The 20489-nt window shown below is 45.6% G+C and overlaps 1 long non-coding RNA gene across 10 annotated transcripts; it reads left to right on the plus strand.

Annotated features, from left to right (window-relative positions):
- Positions 1–232: 232 nt before the first annotated feature.
- On the plus strand, positions 233–19360 carry LOC143442598 (uncharacterized). 10 transcript variants are annotated; one of them, XR_013110881.1, is made up of 6 exons: positions 233–366; positions 1280–1583; positions 3258–3483; positions 5619–5703; positions 13892–14005; positions 15495–19360. It is a non-coding gene; the product is annotated as an uncharacterized LOC143442598 (long non-coding RNA). The 10 variants fall into 10 exon arrangements; XR_013110891.1 differs by lacking the exon at positions 3258–3483 and having other exon boundaries at positions 15495–15808; positions 16569–19360; XR_013110892.1 differs by lacking the exon at positions 3258–3483 and having other exon boundaries at positions 15495–15751; positions 16569–19360.
- Positions 19361–20489: the final 1129 nt, after the last annotated feature.

Here is a 20489-nt window from a genome sequence, read left to right on the forward strand (position 1 = left end):
GTGTGTGTGTCTGCAATTTTGTACTAAATATCTACCCAAACCTTAGCTCTTATAAACTAAATTTTATTTTAACAAATATTGTTGTACCGGCCCCAGCTCTTCCATGGCTTTTTCAGAGCACGCCTCCCTCTTCCATCTTTCGCTTCTTTTGACCAGGTGTGCAAACAACGGGAAGGCTCTCGATAGGTCAAGGCCGTCTGTGGTTTTTACCAGTTGGCAGTGGCTTGCCGGGAGGAGGCCAGGGTTGTGGGTCTAGGGTTGGGCAACTTTGTAACAAACATATTAGATGATGCAACAGGACATGGGCTTCTGAAAGGCACAGGTGGTCTCAACTGTGGCACCTTGGAAACAACCTAAGAACTCAAGGTAACGTTTCCCTTGGTCTTGAACCGGGCTTTCCAGTACAGGGCAGCCGAAGAGTAAGTTGGGTCTGGTTTTAGCTAACATGGACAAGTAAGTTAGGAAATGGTTGTCATATCAGCAGGGCAGAAGTGAGACTTGAGGTAGTCCATTGTAGGTAAAAGACAAGCTAATGGAGGTAGACACTGTAATGAACAAAGCTCCTGTCTCCCAACCCTGCAAACAGGCTAAGCTTATTAACTATAGACAGCCCAGTCTGGTGTCCCAGGAGGCCCCAGTGTGAACTGAGGGACATAGCAAGCCAGTTTGGGGTTCAGTTCCTCTGCTCATAAGCACCTGGCTTCATGCATGGTGTCTGCCAGGATGGTGCATGGGCCCAGGACAGCCTGGCCAGGGTCTGCAGGAGAGAGGGCTGATGATCTTGCCAGCAGCCACCTCCCAGGCCCAGCTGCAGGGCTGGGCTTCCTGAAAACTGTGAGTCTGGAGCAAGACAGCTGACCCCTGCCTGTGTGTTTACAGTTTTCACAGGGCTCTGGGGACAGCTGTGGCCTCCCCACCCCTGCAGCCTCATGGTGGTGATGTGGGCCCCTACTGGAGCTGCTGGGATTTAGGAACACCATCAGCTGTTCAAGAGCTATAGTCTCCCCATGGGTTTCAGCAAATAGGGGGTGTTAGTTCATATCTCCTGTAAACAGTTGTTTTCTCGGTGGCTGCCCAGCTCCAGTTAAATATTAACAAAGAATGGCCCCTATCACCGCTCTTGGGGTGTCTGTCTCAAATATTTAAGTAATTGCTCTTCCCCGTCCCTGAATGACATTTTGGCTCAATTTGTTTGTAAGTGCTGTTGCTTCTCTGGTTATTAAATTGTGAAAAATGCCCACCCCCTCCCTCCCTCTCTTCTCCCTCCCTCTGTAAACAGCTGTCTCATTCACCCCCAGTCATTACACCCAGGGACATACTGGGGTCCAGAGTATCCTGCAAGGCTCATGTGTGACCTCCTGGGAAGCAGGTGGCTATGGAGCTTGGTGGTCTCTCCCAAGGATGGGGCAGAAGGGCTCACCCTGGAGCGCCAGGAACTGCAGCTGTGTTGTGCTGAGTTGGGTCTGTCTCCATTCAGCATTTGGTGGTAAGCACAGGCTTCCGGATAGTCTGCTTCTACCCGGGCACAGCTGTGGAAACCTCCTCTGGCCTTACCTTTGCATTATTGAGGGATCCGCACCCAGGTGGGTCAGCTTCTCCTTCCCAGTTAAGGCATGGGGTGGCTGTGCCACTGAAGCATTTTCTGAATAACTAGACCATCTCTCTCCTTTCCTTTCTACTTCATGGCACGAACAGAAGAATGGAAGGCAGAAGGCGACCTTTCTCTTGCTTGAGCCAAGTTTGTGAGATTAGCCCTAGGCTGTGAGACTCCAAGGCAACCTTGCATTTCAGACAAGCTAGTGAGATCACCTCAAGAATAAACTAATTTCGGGATGGAGAGATAGCTCAGTGGTTAAGAGCACTCACTGCTCTTCCAGAGGTTCTGAGTTCACTTCCCAGCAACCACATGGTGGCTCACAACCATCTGTAATGGGATCTGATACCTTCTTCTGGTGTGTCTGAAGACAGTGACAGTGTACTCATATACATAAAATAAATAAATCTTAAAAAAAAAAAAAAAGAATAAACCAATTTAAAGTCGCTTCCACTTACCCCATGGAGTACCATGCGGACCTTAACACAAAATGAATTCCAACCTCTTTAATATTTTAAAGACCTTTTCGTACTAAAAAAAAAAAAAAAAAAAAAGTGAAGGGGTGTAATTCCTAATAGGGTGTCAGGGTGGACCCCCAGGACACTTTCTGTTGGAGGAGCTTCGCCACAGAGGGAAGGTGTAGCACTAGAATCCCATGGGGAGTTGTGAGTCCCCCGAGGTATGGGCTCTCTGCATCTTACTCTTGTCCTTTCTACATGGAGGAAACAGTAGTTCTGACTTCAGAATTGTTGAGATCGATGACAACTTGGACTTTGTGAGTGATACAATGAGCCCGCATAGTAGAACCACAACAGGTGAGCTAGCTATTGCTGAAACAAGTGGTCGGGGGTGGGGGGGAAGTGTTTTCTTGGGTAACCAAGAAAGGAACTCTGAGGAAGAGGGTGAATGAGTTCCCAGGCCACCCTGTGGCCCAGAGACAGAGTCATTAGTTGTTGGGACATTTGAAAAAGGGAATGCCAGCAGGAAATCAAATGGACAGGTAGGGACTGGAGGGAGAAGGGTCAATGCCTGCACGTCTGCGCATGTCAGAGGGAAGCTCGGGGATGGTGCCTCATCCCTCTGAACCTGGGGACACAGCCAAACAGGCTGGTGGGGCAGAGGGGAAATACCTGAAGAGCAGGGCTAAGTAGAAGTCTATTTAAAACACTGCTCAGTCATTTACCCTCAGCTACCCAGACATAGGGTGGTAACAGCTAGCCGTGGCCTCCAGCCCACCCTCAGTCACTCTGAGAAACACTGGACATGCTTTCCAAGAACTAACTGGTCTTTCAATATGAGCAAATTTTATGTAATGGGGTAATGCTGAAAATCTGCCTTGGCATCCTATAGAACGCTCTGGAGGGCTTCTTGAAACGTAGGGTAGATGGGCCTAACCTGGGCTTGTTGATACAGACCGGTCTAGGGCAGTGGTTCTTAACTAGTGGGTTGTGACCCTTTTGAGGGTCACATATCAGATATCCTGCACATCAGATGTTTACATTACAACTCATAACAGTAGCAAGATTACAGCCGTGAAGTAGCAACAAAGTGCTTTTGTGGTTGGGAGTCAAAAACAACATGAGGAACTGTATTTAAGGGCCATAGCATTAGGAAGCTTGAGAACCTCTGCTCTAGGCCCTGTCCTTAACACTTTCCGATCCAGGAAGCTACCTTTTGTGGATGCAGACCTTCTACAAACGAGGCACACTGTGCACCAGGCACCCAGCACAGTCACCTTGGTGCTCCACTCTCAAAAGCAAAAGAAGGATGGAGACCCACTGGACACATAAAGAAACACGAGAACAGCCAATCCCGTAGGGAAACTAAATACTTCAGAAAGCAGAAGATAATTCCTCAAAGTATTAACTGGTATCTTCAGAGAAATGAAGGTATGAGGCCTGTAATTTAAAAACAAAAATAGATGCTGTGAAAAATGAAATTACACAGTAAAGACAGAAGCTTAGAAATCAAACATGATGACTTAAATAAAAATTTTAATTAAGCTGAGCCAGGTGGTGCACAACAACCCTCAAGAGGCAGAGACGGGTGGCTCTTCGAGAGTTTGAAGCCAGCTGGGTCTACATAGGAAGTTTTAGGGGCCAGCTAGAGCTACATAGTGAAATATTTTCTCAAAAAAATGGGGAGAGGAGGAGCTGGAGAGATGGCTCATTGGTTAAGACCATCCACTGCTCTTCCAGATGACCCAGGTTTAAATCCCAGAACCACAGGACAGTTTTTAGCCATCTGTAACTCCAGTCACAGGAGAGCTAACACCCTCTTCTGGCCTTTCTGAGCAGCAGCAGGCACACGGTACATAGACATACATGGCAGACAAACACCCACATACATAAAACAGAAACATAAAATTAAATTTGAAAAATTAAAAATAAATTTTAAAATAAACTAATTAGAGCTGGAGGGATGGCTTAGCAGTTAAGAGTCTATTCTGCCCTTGCCAAGGACTCAAGTTCAATTCCCAGCACCCACATCAGGGAGCTCACAACCTCCTATAATTCCTGCTGCTGGGGAACCAACACCCTCCTCTGGCCTCCTTAGACACTCATGTGCTCAGTCACTCCTGCGCACACATACCTCCATACACACAGACATATACACATAATTAAAAAGTAAGTCTACTTTTTGTAATAAAATAATCTTAAAATTCAACATTGTCAATAAAATAAAGCCGGGATGCTTCCTAGAGTTTAAAATGAAAATAGGAAGAAACTAAAAGATGTAAGTGAAAAACACAGTCACAATAAGTCGACCCAGTGTGTCAGAAGCTTGATTGTTTGTCTGCAACAAGCACAGAATACTTAGGAAATAATATAATCTCAGAAACAATGGAAGATACTGGCACAAAGGATCAGAAGTGTTCCTCTGAAGAGAGCTATTGACTACCGTGCTGAATTGATAACACATTGTCTGTATTTAAACATAGCCACATGAAAATTGAGAACACAGAAATAAAATAAAATAAATAAAAAGATACCCAAGTTTTCAGAGAGAAGAAATAAAAGTGAGAGCTTCTCAGAAGATTCTAGAAGACAATGACACCAGACCCTTTGGGGTGTAAAAGATAAAATCTGTGAATGCGTGATTTAAATTGTTAGGCCCAAGCATCCAGGTGAGAGCTCATGCCTGTAATCTCAGAAGTCAGCAAGCTGGTCCAGGTAAATCCTAATCTTGAGGGCCGGGGCTACATAGTGAGTTCCAGGCCATCCTGGTTTGAATAATGAGACTCTGCTTAAAACAATAAGAAAAAGAGGGAATGGAGAGTCAGGAATAGCAAGTGAAGACATTCTACAGCTTTTCTTTATAGAGTTTACTGAGGAAGTACACCAGCAAAGCAAGGAGATAAATTAAGACCCATGCTGGGTCCAAGGACCAATGGATGCATCCCCAGTTAATGACAGGCGATCCATTGGAGGTAAGGCCTGCAGAGCAGTGGGACAAGCTTTGATCGTGAGTCCCGGAGGCTCTGAGATGGATGCTTCCAGGCAGGGAGATACACTGCAGTAGAAAGAACACCAGACCAGGCAGCACCCGTCTAGAACACAGAAACTTCTCAAAGCACTTGGAGGATTTGCCATTGGACAAGCACTCTAGATGCTAAAACCATCTCTGGTTTCTGGTTCAGCACACAAGGATCTTGGAAGACATCACTCTTGTCACTGTAAGAAAATTACTGGACAGCGTGAGAACCAACACAGCTTCTTAGAGCTATTGGAGAAGTAAAGTCACAAGGCTAAGTGCTGGCTTCAAAACCGGAAAGACAGACAGGTCTCGAGGTGGTCTGAATGACAAGGGTCCACATAAGCTCATTCATTTGAATACTGGATCCCCAATTGGTAGAATTGTTTGGGAAGGATTAGGAGGTGTGGCCTTGTTGGAGGAGGGTGTGTTACTGGGAGTGGACTTTGAGATTTCAAAAGCTCACACCATTTCCAATCTCTCTCTCTCTCTCTCTCTCTCTCTCCTCTCTCTCTCTCTCTCTGCCTTGTGCTTGTGGAACAAATGTAAGTTCTCAGCTACTGCCCCAGCACTGTGTTTGCCTGCCTGCTATCATGCTTACTTCCATGATGATCACGGACCCACCCTCTAAAACTGTAAGTCTAAAAAAACTCGTTCTTTTATAAATTGCCTTGGTCGTAGTGTCGCTTCACAACAATAGAAAGGTAACTAAGATAGATGGATGCGGACACTCACAGCAAACATCTAGGAGCAAACACCTCCATGGGAGCCATGTTTGGTACACACACACCTGGGCTCCCCGCTACTCAGGAGGCTGAGGCAGGAGGGTGGCTTGAGCTCAGGAGTAGGAGACCAGCCTGGGCAAGATAGTGAGACTCTATTTAAAACAAAAAAATAAGCAAAAGTCCTCAGTGTGATTGAGAGGGGCTGAGAGTAGGTGACAATAGGTGACAAATTGCTGGAGGTTCCATGTGGACATTTGAAGAAACTCCAGGGGACTGGTGTGAGGGACGCCTCACACTTGTGAATTTTGACTTCAAGATCTCCCGTAGTGAGGATGGGAAAAAAAAAAAAAAAAAAAAAAAAAAAAAAAAAAAAAAAAAAAAAAAAAAAACCATCTGGATCCTCTGGCAAGCAAACTGGAATGCATTCATTTTCAAACTCATGTAGAGTGTTCTGTTCTTAACAGGACCTGCTCTCAAAAGATACGACATGGTTCAGTCTAACTGGCCAGAGTTTTTACAAGAACCCAGTGGGCCTGGGAGATGGAAATGCCCAGCTTCATCCCCCTGTAGCCTTCCTGTTTGTCCTATGTGGAGAAATGAAGGATTTGTAAAGACCAAAGAGCACTGGCCCACTGAAGATCAACACCCAAGCACAGGACTGGAGAGTGCTTCCATGCTCCCACAGGCTCTTGTGTGACCATAGGCTTACACCTGAAAGAGTTGCTAGACTCAGGCTTTCTATTTCCAAAGAGAAATAAAAACAAGAACACTAGAGAACACGGAAGCCCCTGATCTGTACTGTACAGCCAGTAGTAAACGCTTGGCAAAACAAACAAACAAACAAACAAACAAAACCAAACAACAGGAAATTCTTGTTTTATCTTTTGTATTAGCTGGTACGCCACAACTGACTTTCAACAGTATGTTACTAGGCAGACTAAAAGTAAAGACACAGTTTTAAGAGAAAGAACAAGCAATAGAAGCAGGCGGATACAGTGGATCTGCTGGAATTATACTGGGAATTTAAGATAATTAAAACTAATGTTCTAAGGAAAACTGTAATGGAAAAAAAATAGGCAGCCTGGGAGAACACATGGGTGTGTAAGTAGAGATCGGAACTAAGAGAGCTTAATAAGAAAACCGAGAAATTGAAAAAAAAAACAACAACAAACAAATAAAAGAAACAAGCCCTGCACATAGCAGAGGGGAGAGTCCATGACTAGAAGCTCCCGAATTGGCGTGCAAAGAGAAAGAAAACAACTGGAGAGAGAGAAGGGAGCAAGGATCAGGGGCTGAGGTTAGCAAGTGCGTGCTCTGCTCGTGCCGTGTGCCGTGTGCGCTGTGTGCCGTGTGCCGTGTGTGCCGTGTGCGCTGTGTGCCGTGTGCCGTGTGTGCCGTGTGCGCCGTGTGCCGTGTGCCGTGTGTGCCGTGTGTGCCGTGTGTGCCGTGTGTGCCGTGTGTGCCGTGTGTGCCGTGTGTGCCGTGTGTGCCGTGTGTGCCGTGTGCCATGTGTGGCAACAGCGTTTGATGCTTTCATAGTATTACAGGCTGCAAGTTCATGATCAAGACTTGTGGGTTGGCTTTGGTGAGCCGCTCTTTCTGCCTTATAGACAGGCACCTTCTCCCAGTGTCCTCACAGCTTCCCCCTGTGTGCTCCACGCCTGAGATCTCTGCTCTCTCTCTCTCTCTCTCTCTCTCTCTCTCTCTCTCTCTCTCTCTCTCTCTCTCTCTCTCTTTCTCTTTAGACACCAGTCCTACCAAATTCGGGCTCCTAATATACAGTACCACTGAACCTTAACTAAGTCTTATAGGCCCTGCCTCCAAACACAGTCACCACGGAATGAGAGCTTTTATGAATGGGTTGAGATCGAGGCAAGCATTCATTCAGTCCTTAACACCCAAAAGCCAGACAGCCACAAGAGGCTGCAAACTCTGGAACTGAAGGAATGGAACAGACATTAGGGCCAACCGCAGCATGTGGCCACCGTCAGCTTCACTGGAGAACCTGGATTCTTCCCCTTGGTTGCAGCTACAGAGTCTAGAACATAACAGCTCCCACCATTGCCACCCCTGATGCCAATGAAGAGACTCATTGGTAGAAACTTGCTGGCAAGGGAAGCTGGGAAGTCAAGTTCACAGACTTCTTCCAACCCTGTCAGTGTGGATACGAGCAGGGGAGGGCAAGTTTGGAGTTGTTTCAAATCTCAGGAAATAAGTGAAGCTTGGGAAATTGGGTGTGGCTATTTGTTGTAACGGGGGTGGGGGTGGGGGGGAAGTGGTGATTATAACATTTAAGGGAGGAAAAAACAAAGGCAAAAAGCTATAAAATTTATGACCACATCTGATGTGGTCATTGCCTGCAATCTCAGCATTAGGAAGACTGAGTCAAGAAGTTTGGGAGTTCAAGTCCAGCCCCAGCTATATAGTAAGTCTCAACCAGTCTTGGCCACAGGAGATCCTGTATGATGATGCTGAGGTTAAAAGTACTTGTCCTAGCTGGGCAGTGGTGGCACAAGCCTTTAACCCCAGCATTTGAGAGGCAAAGGCAGGCAGATTTCTGAGTTTGAAGCCAGCCTGGTCTACAGAGTGAGTTCCAGGACAGCCAGGGCTATACAGAGAAACCCTGTCTCAAAAAAAACAAAACAAAACAAAACAAAACAAAACACCACCAAAAAACCGAACCCCCCAAAAAGAGTATTTGTCCGGCCTACAAGATGTGCAGGGGTAAAGATGGAGCAGACATTGAGGGAAAGGTTAAGCAAGACTGATCCAGCTTGAGAGCCGCACCATGAGAGAGAACCCACCCCTGACACAACTAGTGATATTCTCCTACACTTGCAGACAGAAACCTGGCATCACTGTCATCCTAGAGGCTTCACCTGGCAACTGATAGAAACAGATGCAGAGACCTGTAGCCACACATTAGGCCGAGCTTGAGGGGATCCTGTGGAAGATGGGGAGGAAGGATTGAAGGAACCAGAGAGGTCAAAGACACCACAAGAAAACCTACAGGATCAACTAACCTGGGCCCATAGGGGCTCACAGAGACGGAATTACCAGACAGAAAGCGTGCATGGGATGAACCTAGGACCTCTGCACATATGTAACAGATGTGCATCTTGGTCTTGACTTGGGACCCCTAACAACTGGAGTAAGGGTTGTCTCTGACTCTGGTGTCTGTATTTGGATCCCTTTCCTCTAACTGAGCCTTGTCTAGCCTCAGTAGGAGAAGATATGCCAGACCTACTACAACTTGATATGTCAGTGCAGATATCCAGGAGAGGCCTTCCCTTTTCTGAGTAGAAAGAGAAGACAGACGACTGGAGGGGGTTGGGGGATGAAGAAGAGGAAGGGACTGGGAGAGGAGGGAGGGGAAGCTGCTATTGGGATGTAAAATAAATAAATAAATTTTAACACGGAGAGAAAGAACAGTACTTGCTGCTCTCAGGAAGTCAAAACTCAGTCCGTTCCCAGCATCCACACTGTGGGGTTCACAACTGCCTGCTTTACAAGCGGGGACAGTGTGTTAGAGAAAGAATCTATTTGATTTCGGCCTTAAGAACATTCTACTTTTTGTGGCTCAGGAACAGCCAACAATCCGACTGACTGACATAACAGTATTGGTGAAGTTGGACAGGTGCCGTTGTCATTCATTCCTTCCCACCACGGAGACAAACGTTAGAAAGAACAAGAAACTCACCTGCAGGCCATTGTAAACTGAAGCTCCCAGAGAACCCCCATACCCTTGTCAAGGGTTCACAAGACTATTGACTGGTTGGAACTTTGTAATGGTGGGGAGTTGGGATGTTGCCCATCTAAGGCCAAGTGATTTTAGGTTATTTTTAATCTCTTTATTTGCTGTTCACTGCCCATGTCTGTCTCTGCCCTTGCATCCTTGTATCAGGTAAGCTTTTCAAAGCTCTAGTGACTGAGCAGGTGACTAGCTTCTGCCACCCTCAAGGATAAGAATGCTGTCTGGCAGCATTTGACATCTGCTGCAGAAGTGTTCTCTCTTCAATGCTCTTCTACCCGCCATTTCTATCGATGTTTGGTTTTAATCCTTGATTTACAACCATCTTATTGTGTAATTATAAACATTCGCAAAGCTGATTCCGCACTAGAACATGTTATTTGACACAACCTGAATCCTTGTTCCTGGGCTATGGCCATTCATACTCAGCTTAAAGACAGACAGTTCTTACTCCCTTTGAGGTGACATCTATGTCTTACATTGATACCAGCAAACAGAATAATACCCTTCTATTGATGAAGTAGCCGACGATGAAGGTACATGAGAGACAGAAATGAAGGAAAAGGCTGGCCCCAGTGGGTAAAGGCAAACTAGTCAAATTCTCAGTTTGAATAGTATAGAATCCATAGGTGTTATTCAAAGGTAACAAATGAAGAAGTGTGATATAAGTGTATGAACCCATTAGTTTAATTATTAACTAATTAATAAGTTATGGTGATGAATGGTGTGTGTGTGTGTGTGTGTGTGTGTGTGTGTGTGTGTGTCTATGTAGCCAAATCTGTAGGTCTGACCACATCTGCCAGCAGGGCAGTGAATACCAGCTCATCATTCCCAGCACGCCCATTCCTACCAGCCAGGAGACCTTGGGGAGACCTTCTCTCCCCTCTCTCTCCCTTACCCGCTTCCCTACCTGACCCATATCCCACACCTAGTAGGTAGTAGCCTCTCCCATACACCTTACCAAGAGTCTCGTTAAGACCCTGGCCACCCCTAGGACTGCTCAGCCATTGTGCATGCTCTCAGTTTACCCCTTCTGGGACAGTAGTGGCTCACTTCCCTGCTTTTTCCTGACTCCACTTTCCCAGACATTTGGTCACCTATTTTCTTCTCTTGTTCCCAACTCAGCTCACCTCCTGGTATTCCCAGAACACTGTGCACCACGATCCCCATTCTGGACACATTTGCTATTGACTTTTCTTGCTGAGCCTCAACATATGACCTTATTCCAACTCCAAATCCTCACCTGGTCTTTCTGAGCCTCTGGCCACCCACCACTGTTTCAGTACAGGCCAGCAGATGACCCACTGCAGTATGCCGTGGCCAATAAGAGGAACGAGACACCAGGGTTATGGCATACTGAACTTTTAGAACCTACTACAATCCAGATGTTATTCTAGCTATCTGTATTAATTGGACTTTCTAATAATGTGATAAAGCAAAACACCATGACCAAAAGCAACCATGAGAGGAAACGTTTGTTATAGCTTTTACTTCTGTATCGTAGTCATTCATTGAAGGAGGTCGGGGAGGAAGTCAAGGCAGGAAGTCAAGCAGAAGCCATGGAAGAATGCTGCTTGACATGACTAGCTTTCAGGGCCACCTGCCCAGATGCTGCTGCCTCCTCCAGGCCGCCGCTGCCACCGCCACCGCCTCTGCCACTGCCACCACCACCACCACCACTAGACTCTCCAACATACTCCTGTGGGCTGAGCCTGGGCACATCAGTCATTAATTTAAAAAATGTCTTATAGACAATCTAGATGGAGGCATTTTTCTTAATTGAGATTCCACTTCAAGGGATAACTCTAGCTTGTGTCAAGTTGACAAGAAACAAAAACAAAAACAACAACAAAAAAAGAACCCCAAAACCCTAATATCAGGACAGCATGTTATAGTGATACCCTGTTTGCTCTCCTAGAAACTCAGTTTTGTCTCCTTCCTACAGATTAGGCTGCTGAGGCATGGAGATGTTGAGTAATTTGCCAAAGATCAGCCAACCAGAGTTCTGAATGCAAACCCCAGAGACCAGGATCTCTGCTGCTACATTCTACTGCCTCTCCCTGGGAGTTGCTGAGGACCTGGGCCTGAAGAGAAACCCAGATTCCTCTGGCCCCGTCTCCTTCCTGAGACCTACCTTAAAAGGAGAACACTGAATCTCGGGGAAGGCCTGGGCTGTTAAGTGATGGCTATCTATGTCAGTTTCCTAGATTGGCTATAATAAAGTACAGCAAGCAGGTGGCTGGAAATGACAGAAATTGTTGTCTCTGAGTCATTGAAGGTCAGATCAAAGTCAGGGTGTTGTTCCCTCCAGACCTTCAGGGAGGAATTTGTCTTGTAGGTGTGGTGGTTGAGGGGAGGTAGGGGGGTTGTTTGTTTTGTTTTTAGGATAGCCTCAGGTATTCTTTGGCTCTCAGTAAGCTCCCATCTGTTGGTCCAGAGGCTCAGGCCTTTTCTTCCTCTTTTTATAAAGGCAACGCCCATGCCAGATTCCACCCTGCCTCAACTCACCATGGCTTCCTTCATCTTAGCCTACATACGCCTGAAGAGACTGATACAGTCTCACTCACAAGCACTGAGGCCTAGGGCTTCTGTACATCTTTCCGGGATCTATGTTCACACAGTTTTCCATACATCCACGCAGCTCCTCTTGCAGAGCCGTTGCCCTTGTGCGTGTTGCTCTTTGTATGTGGAAACCAACTCTCAGACTGTGTAGCAAGGCTACTTTCAGGACAGACGACACTTTCTACATTCCAAAGCCTAGAAGGTCTTCAACAGAAATTATATGTGTCTGACTTAAACACGACATCATCTGCATATCAAATTATGGAGTCAGAGGAGGAGAGGTGGCTCAGTGGTTAAGAGCACTTGCTGTTTGTTCCAGAAAACCTAGGTTCAATTCCCAGCATCCACATGATGGCTCACAACCATCTGTAACTTCAGTTCTAGGGGACTCTATGCTCTCTCTGGCCTCCAGAGGCACCAGGAATACATGTGGTATACAGGGATATATGCAGACAAAATGATCGTACATATAAAAATAAAATCATTTTAAAAATCAAAAACATATTATTTTCACCCCAGCGATATTTATAATCCTTGATTTTAGTCCATTAAAATTAATTAAATTTAAAAACAAAGATAAACATTTTGGACAGATAATCATAATTTTCTTTCAAGATTTTATTTTCTCCTGTGAAACAAACTAATCTTATTCCACAAGTGAAGTGGAAACTTACGGGTTCTTTGCAAAGTCAGTTGGGTCGGATGATGTTTTGCTGGGGCAAACATGTGAAGGAGAGTTTTCCTGAAGTGGGCACAAGTGAAAAGCTGTTTTGCTAAAGCAGACACATGAAGGACTGTTTTGCTGAAGCAGACACAGGTGAAAGGATTTCTGCTAAAACAAGCACGCGAAAGGACACGTGATGAAGGATTCTTGATAACTACACACCGGTATCGGTCCGCCTTACATTGAGAGTAGTTGAGCCCCTTTTATTGGGACTCCATAGACAGAAACTCACCAAAAAAACTTCCGGTGGTGTGTTGCAGCTTCTTGCAGCTTCCTCGAACTTGGGCTGATTGGCAGAGTGATGTCAGCTGACACAGACAAATGGCGAGACAAGACCCGTGGAGGACAAGTGATGTTTGGAGGGGATATAAATAGACTCAACGGACTGTGAGAGGAGCTTGGCTTGCTTGCATAGCTAAACACTTCTTGGTCTCCAGTCTTCCCTGATCTTCACTTTGTGAGAGAGGCACAGCCAAGGACTGTTCCTGGCGTCCCTGGTGGTCTGAATCCCTCCTGCTGACTCATGCCTGTTTTGCTGAGGCCCAACTGTTCCTGCTAGGTTGTGCTGCCATCCATGCTGCTGTAAATACTGCCCAACTGGACTGCTGGTGTATCTGTGAAGTGTTTGCAAGCGGATCAGATATTTACACTACGATTCATAACAGTAGTAAAATTACAGTTATGAAGTAGCCAGAAAAATAACCTTATGGTTGGGAGTCATCACAACCTGAGGATTGCAGCATTAAGACGGCTGAGGCGCTGAAGATAGTAACACACAGGTGATCAAGGCCCTGAGGTGATCAATGTGTCTCTGCCGTCCCCATGCTTTGTAGTGTTGGTTAGGACAGCTGCTTGAGTGACACACATCCCCATCAGTTAGCGTGGGGAATTAGGACCAATCAGCTCTTTTAGACCCAGGTTTGTGAGTGGTGATTGTGACAAGACACTCTCCTGCTCCCAGGTGCTGGCATGCCGGCAATACATTACAGGTGTCACTATGGTGGATGCTGTGTCCCCTTCCTCCTGCTGGATCCCTCCAAACATGGCCTTCTTTCTTTCAGGGCCTTAGTGACACTTGTGAAGATGCCCCTCCCACACGCATCCACATGGGCAACTCATCCTTTCTCTCCCTCCCTCCTTTGTCACATCCAGGGGAAGGCTGACAGAGTCTTTGGGTAAGTCAGTCTCTGGGTAAGTCACTTCTTGTCACACACAGTTCTTGCAGCCTGATTTCAAATCCATTAGCATAAAGTTGCCCTTAATATACTCTGTAATTTCTTGTTCCTGCCTATGAAGGAATATATGGAAGGATTCCAGATGGTGGTGGTCACCTCTGGAGAGATGAGTCAGGCAGGAATTGACTGCAGAGAGACCCAAGGATACTTCTCGGGGATTGCTAACATTCTGGGTCTTGGGTGTGGTTTGCACAGGTGGCTCTGTGGAACCTCAGCAAACTGCATACAAACAAGCATCTCTTACATGTGACATGTGTGTCACTTATATAACACATGTGTCAACTTGGCACATGCGTTATGACTAGTAGCTCTGGGTTTGTGGTTCTTGTTGCTTTCGGTTTTGTTTTGTTGTTTTGGTTTTAAGCAAAAGGAATATCCACATTTGCATTTGCTTTTCTGAACAAAGAGAGCACAGAAAGACGTTTCTCTCTTGTCCACTTTCCTGTCTTCCCAAGGCTTTTACACTGGTGGACTCCCTGGCAGCTGTGGACACCCAGTGCCTTCATAACTGTTCTTGCTTCCCCCCCCCCCCAACTCCTTTGGGAATCTGGCTCTGCGTGCTGCCTATTTACTGCTCTGGAATTTCTATCCCATCCCATCCCGTTGCAATGGTTTTGTGGGGTGGTTGCTGGGGGCCTGGGGCTGTTGGGCGTAGGTTTCATCAGCACAATAATGTGCATGTGTGTCCCCAGCTTTGCAAAATTTATATGAAGGGAATTAAAACCAAACCAACTGTGGAGATCAACGTCCTTACCCTTGGCTTCTAGGGGGCCTTTGGGTAGAACCCTAGCCTGGGCGCGTTCCAAGAAGGATACACTTAATATTAATGATAATAATACTTTGCACTTGGTCTAGTAAAAATATTTTGAATGCAGCAGAGTCTGGGATTCAAATGTTTGCTTGGCACAGTGGGTCAGGAAGCGCTGTCTCTGCTTGTTTATTATGGTAGGGCTTTGTGTACAGAAACTATTTTTCTCCTTTCTCACCCCCCGGGGCCATATTTCTTGTTGCTTGCTACATCCAAAGTTTTACAGGAAGCCGCCACTCATATTTAAATGACATGTTTTTAAAACATAGCTGTAAATAGCTGAAGACAGATCGGCTGTAGGTGTGGAGTTGTCTCATAACCTCCCTGTCAGATTTTTTTTTCCACTTGAAATCACATCTCCATTTTTGTGAGATGGGGAGGTTGTGAGACCCACATTGTGAATCGGTGGTCAGCTGGGAGATTCCTGGAGAAAGAGGAATTCTCTTTTCAACTGGAGGTTGAAGCAATAGCCAAAGATGTTACACAAATGTAGAAGAGGTAACCTGGGGTCTGTTTTCTACTAGTTGACGGGGAAACACAGTGTTCTGCAGGCAAAATAGTAGCTGCCTTCTTTTCAGTTATAATTACAGAGCTTTCTTCAAGATCCTCTACTTCCTCCAGAGCCTGTCTCCCTGAAGTGGGAAGCATTACCTGGAGGATCCTATAGCAACAACATCCCAGCTTCGATGGAATGGAGAATGAGCTGCACGCCTCCCAGCAGCTGGCCCCTTGGATATGTGCTTTGCAGTCCGTCTCCAGCCCTGGCAGTGGGATGATTGTATTATTCAGGCCAGAATCACCCAAGAAGCATCCTCTTCAGATCTAACTCACTCTAATTGCGGGATGTAGCTCCACCTTGGGCCCCTGCTGCTGTTTTGGTAATCATTTGAAGTCACAGATCTTGCTCCAGCAAATTTGGCTAAGACTCATCCAAGGTGACTGACATATTGCACCTGTAAACTAGAGGACTTCAAGTCTGTGCACCCAGGAACATGGCAGTGAACTTGCTTAGATGGACTCTAGGAAAAAAGCTGGTTATGTATATATTCTATAGAAGCTTAAGCCCTGTAAAGGGAGGGGAGTACTGACCTCAGGTTTAAGATGGTTTATTCTCACACCTCTCCTATAGCTTGAATCTGGAATGTCCTTTGGGGGCCTATGTATAAAGTCTTGGTCTCCATATTGGTGTTATCAGGAGGTAGTGGAAACTTTAGCAAGTGAGGTCTGTTCAGTTTGAATAATGTTACCTACATGTATTTTTTCAGGGTTGACCATTTGGTATTATATAACCAACTGGTGTGCTCACCCCTGGGGAAGGCTATTTATCCCAGCATTCCTTAGCTGTCTGTAGGTTATAATATATATAATATTATAACATATAATATTATATATGTATGTATTACATATTTATATTATTTTGTTATATATAATAATTAATATTATATTAATTGCACATATACATATAAACAACCAATTAAAAAAGACAGGTACATTGGAGGACTTGGAAGACAGAAAGGGAAGGGAAAAATAATATAATGATTTCATCTCAGAAAATAAAGTATAATAATTTTTAAACTATAAAAAATAAGAGAAGTGATGCCTAATAAGTCTTTGGTCACTGGGCGGTATCTTTGATCCGCCTGTGAGACCTCAGCCTCTCTCTTCTTTCTTTGTTCCATCGCTCTCTCCAATCAGATGTGCCACCACAAGCCCAGAGCTGCACTGCCAACTAGTCATAGACCAAGATCTCCAAAACTGTGAGCCAACATTCACTTTTCTTCTTTGCAAATCGGCTTCCTAATGTGACAAGGAACTGATGGACACTTTCTAAGTCTCAATACAAATGAAGAAAATGGTGAGCAGGGCCAAGCACTTGCCTAACGTGCATGAGGTTCCAAGTTCAGGCCCTTGAACAGAAAGAAAATGGAAGAACAGTCTCTGATCTGCCTTGTAGCAATGAGACCCTCATTCCAAGGCCTTGTCTTGTAGCCTTAAGAGAACACTGAAGGATGTGCCCTGGCTGGCTGTCAGCACAGACTTTGCTCAATCACATTTTCACTGTTGTTCATGATTCCATCACACCCATGCAATGAAACCTCCATAAAATCCAAATGAGGCAGTGTCTGGAGACCTTCTGGGGGTTCCTGATAGGGTGCTCACGGTGGGCATGAGAGCTCAACAACCCTCCTCCCAAACCACAGTCTTTTCATCGTATCCTTTAAAATAAAAGTTGTATTTCTTAGCTTTGGGAGCCATTTCAGCAAACTGACTGAATCTACAAGGGCTAAAGCAATGGGAATCAGTTGGGCTTTTCTGTGCCAGCCTTTGCTATGAATCATGACATGGAGACCTTTAGACTTATTAATACATTTCAGGTACTAAGGTGGGCAAATTCTGAGCTATTCTAACCCGACTATGCTGGCCTGGCCTGGCCTGCTTCCCAACCATGTGGCCCCATCACCTGCTATCTTAGTCTCTCTCTGGTTCATCCTCCTCCTTTTGTGTCCCAGTGGAGATGCTGACTCTCTGGGTCCCACCTGAGACCCTCCCTCCTAATCCAGGCATGGATACCTTATGCTCTCCTGAGCAACTATAGGCTATACAGCTCTTTATTTAACCAATCAGAAGGCAATGGGGAACAATGCTTTACAAAATACTGAGTCACACCAAGGTCCAGACTGCAACCGGGTCTCAGAGGGGTGCAGAAATCAGCATATGAATACACAGTGTGTGAAAATATTCCCCAACAGTTATTTAATTACTTTTGTGTGTTTGAGGGCAAAGCAGTCTCACTGTGTAGTCATGGGTGGCCTGGAACTTACAATGTTGAGCAGGCTGGTCTCGAACTCACAGAGCTCCACCTATCTCAGCCTCCCAGGAGTTGTGATTAAAGACAAGTGCTACCATGTCCAGATATTTTTTTTTTCTCTTGTTGCTGTGACCAAATACTTGACAGGAAGTGACTCAGAGGAGGAGGACAGGATATTGTAATTTCATGACAGAGGAACAGGGCCACTAGGAATCTGGCTGGTTAGACCATAGCAGAAATTGGGGAGGAGAGAGAGAGGAACAGCAGGAGAGGCCAGCAGAACCTGGGCCAGGTTTCAACCCAATAAATTCACCCTTAGTGATTGGTTCACTATCTAGTCACTGAGCGCTCAAACACAAGAGCCAATACGAACACCTCATACCCAAACCACAAAAAACATCTCCTTTCTAGCTGGCCAGTCAGAAGCACAGGCAGAGCAGCCAGTGGCTTGGGGTTGGAACCTACAGTTGGAAGGCACTTTTGTGGACTGAGCCTTTGCTAGTGGGATCCAAGCAATCTCCATGTCTCAGCCAGTTAGGGTTTCTATAACAAAGCTATAACTATAACAAAACACCATGACCAAAGGCATGTTGGGAAGGAAAGGGTTTATTTGGCTTACACTTCCATTGCACTCACTATTCATGATCAAAGGCAGTCTGGACAGGAACTCAAACAGGGCAGGAACCTGGAGGCAGGAGCAGATGCACAGGCCAGTGTACACACATGCCCATGTGCACACACAGAGAGGGGGTTGAGGGAGGGAAGGAGAGGGAGAGAAAGAGAGGGAGTGAGAGAGACAATAGAGTGAAGGGAGTTATCAGATGGAAACCGGTAGTTTAGAAGGTCTGTCTCCAGGCAGAATGGAAGATGCCTGCATTCACTGCTGTTTGTTCATAGCTTGTCAGCAATGGCAGTGAAGGCTACCCCTGCATCGAGGAGCCAGTGAATATATTCCTAGCATTCCTTGGTGTGTTCATATCCAAGCCAACTGCAGGAAAAACTGAAGCAATCCATTCAGAAGCTGGGAAACAGGTGGTAGCATGCTATTAACTGGTCCTGGAAAATCAAAGCCTCAACTGGGCAAACCCAGAAAGCAGAAGACCAAGTTGGAAGCATCTGATAACTGTATGTAAAAAGATTGCAGGTTCTCAAAGGAAGAGGCTTGGAATCGTGTGAGAAACGCAGCGACTACCCAGGGTCCCTACATGAACTCCTCCAGGAAACACTCTCATCCTTAGTCAATGAGAGCAGTGTGATGTTGAAACTGAATAATAAAAATACCGCAAAGTTAGCAAGTGAGGTTTAATGCTGATATGTACAGTGGACTTAACATTCCAAAATCAATGTATTTCATCATACTAACACACTAAAAACAACTTGTGAGAACCTCTCAATATTCACAGGGAAAGTATTTACCACAGTCTAATATGCATTTCTGATAAAAGATGAAATAGGTTGTGCTGATAGTTTTATGTCGACTTAACACAAGTTAAAGTTATCTAAAAGTAGGAAACCTCAACTGAGAAAATTCCTCCATAAGATCTGGCTGTAGGTCATTTTCTTAATGACTGATGAAGGTGGACCCAGCCCATTGTGAGTGGAGCCATACCTGGGCTGATGGTCCTGGGCTCTATAAAAAAAAAAAAAAAAAAAAAAAACCAGGATGAGCAAGCAAGGATGAGCAAACCCCTCCCTCCAAGGCCTCTTCCTCAGCTCCTGCCTCCAGGTTCCAGCCCTGCTTGAGTTCCTGTCTTGACTTCCTTTGATCATGAACAGCGATATGGAAATGTAAGCCAAATAAACCCTTTCCTCCCCAAGTTGCTTTTGGTCATGGTGTTTCATCATAGCTACGCTAATCCTCAGACAGAAAGAAACACAGCAGGAAGCTTCACTGGCCTGACAAAATACAGGGGGCAGAAATCACACATGGCTGATATTCACCCTGAAAAGCAGAGTGCTTAAGTCAAGGACACATAGCACTACGTATGGATCTATCACAATTACCAAGTACAAATCACTGACATCCCCCAAAGCTAGTGAGGACATAGAGTAACTGTAGAGTGGTCCAAGCTCTGTGGAAGCCTGCCTGGCAGTTTCTGACGAGCAGACCAGCCTTCCACATAACGCAGCAATTACCTCTTTTTTGTATATATTTACATAATCTCTGCAAAGTGCACACAAAGCCTTGCACACACATTCATGGCAGTTTTACTCAAGTAACAGAACTCTGGTAGCAGCCAAGATGTCCCCCAGCAGGTCAAAAGGTGAAGAAACTCTAATGTATCCTTAAAGTGAAAAGCTATTTCGAATATTAAAAATGCGCTGTACAGCCGGGCGGTGGTGGCGCACGCCTTTAATCCCAGCACTTGGGAGGCAGAGGCAGGCGGATTTCTGAGTTCGAGGCCAGCCTGGTCTACAGAGTGAGTTCCAGGACAGCCAGGGCTACACAGAGAAACCCTGTCTCAAAAAACCAAAAAAAAAAAAAAAAAAAAAATGCGCTGTAATGAAAAACACACTGAGAGGCTTTGAACGCTTGTCACCAAGTGGAAGCAGTCAGTCTCGTAAAGCTTCAGCCTGTAGGATTCTGGGAGACGGCCTTGTGTGGAAGGCAGGACTTCCGAGAGAGGTCATATCAACAGAAAACACTGTATGATTTATAATGTCACCTTGGGGCATTGCATATCCTCCAAACCCACAACCAGATGCTCGTCATCTGTGAGCTAGCACATCTGCTTCAGTTGCTTATGGTCCTCCTTTTCACGAAGGTTCCAGTCCAGTCAATGTGCTGGATGTGTACAACGTAAAGG

The sequence above is a fragment of the Arvicanthis niloticus genome, chromosome 1, assembly GCF_011762505.2.
Source record: "Arvicanthis niloticus isolate mArvNil1 chromosome 1, mArvNil1.pat.X, whole genome shotgun sequence".
Lineage (NCBI taxonomy): Eukaryota > Metazoa > Chordata > Mammalia > Rodentia > Muridae > Arvicanthis > Arvicanthis niloticus.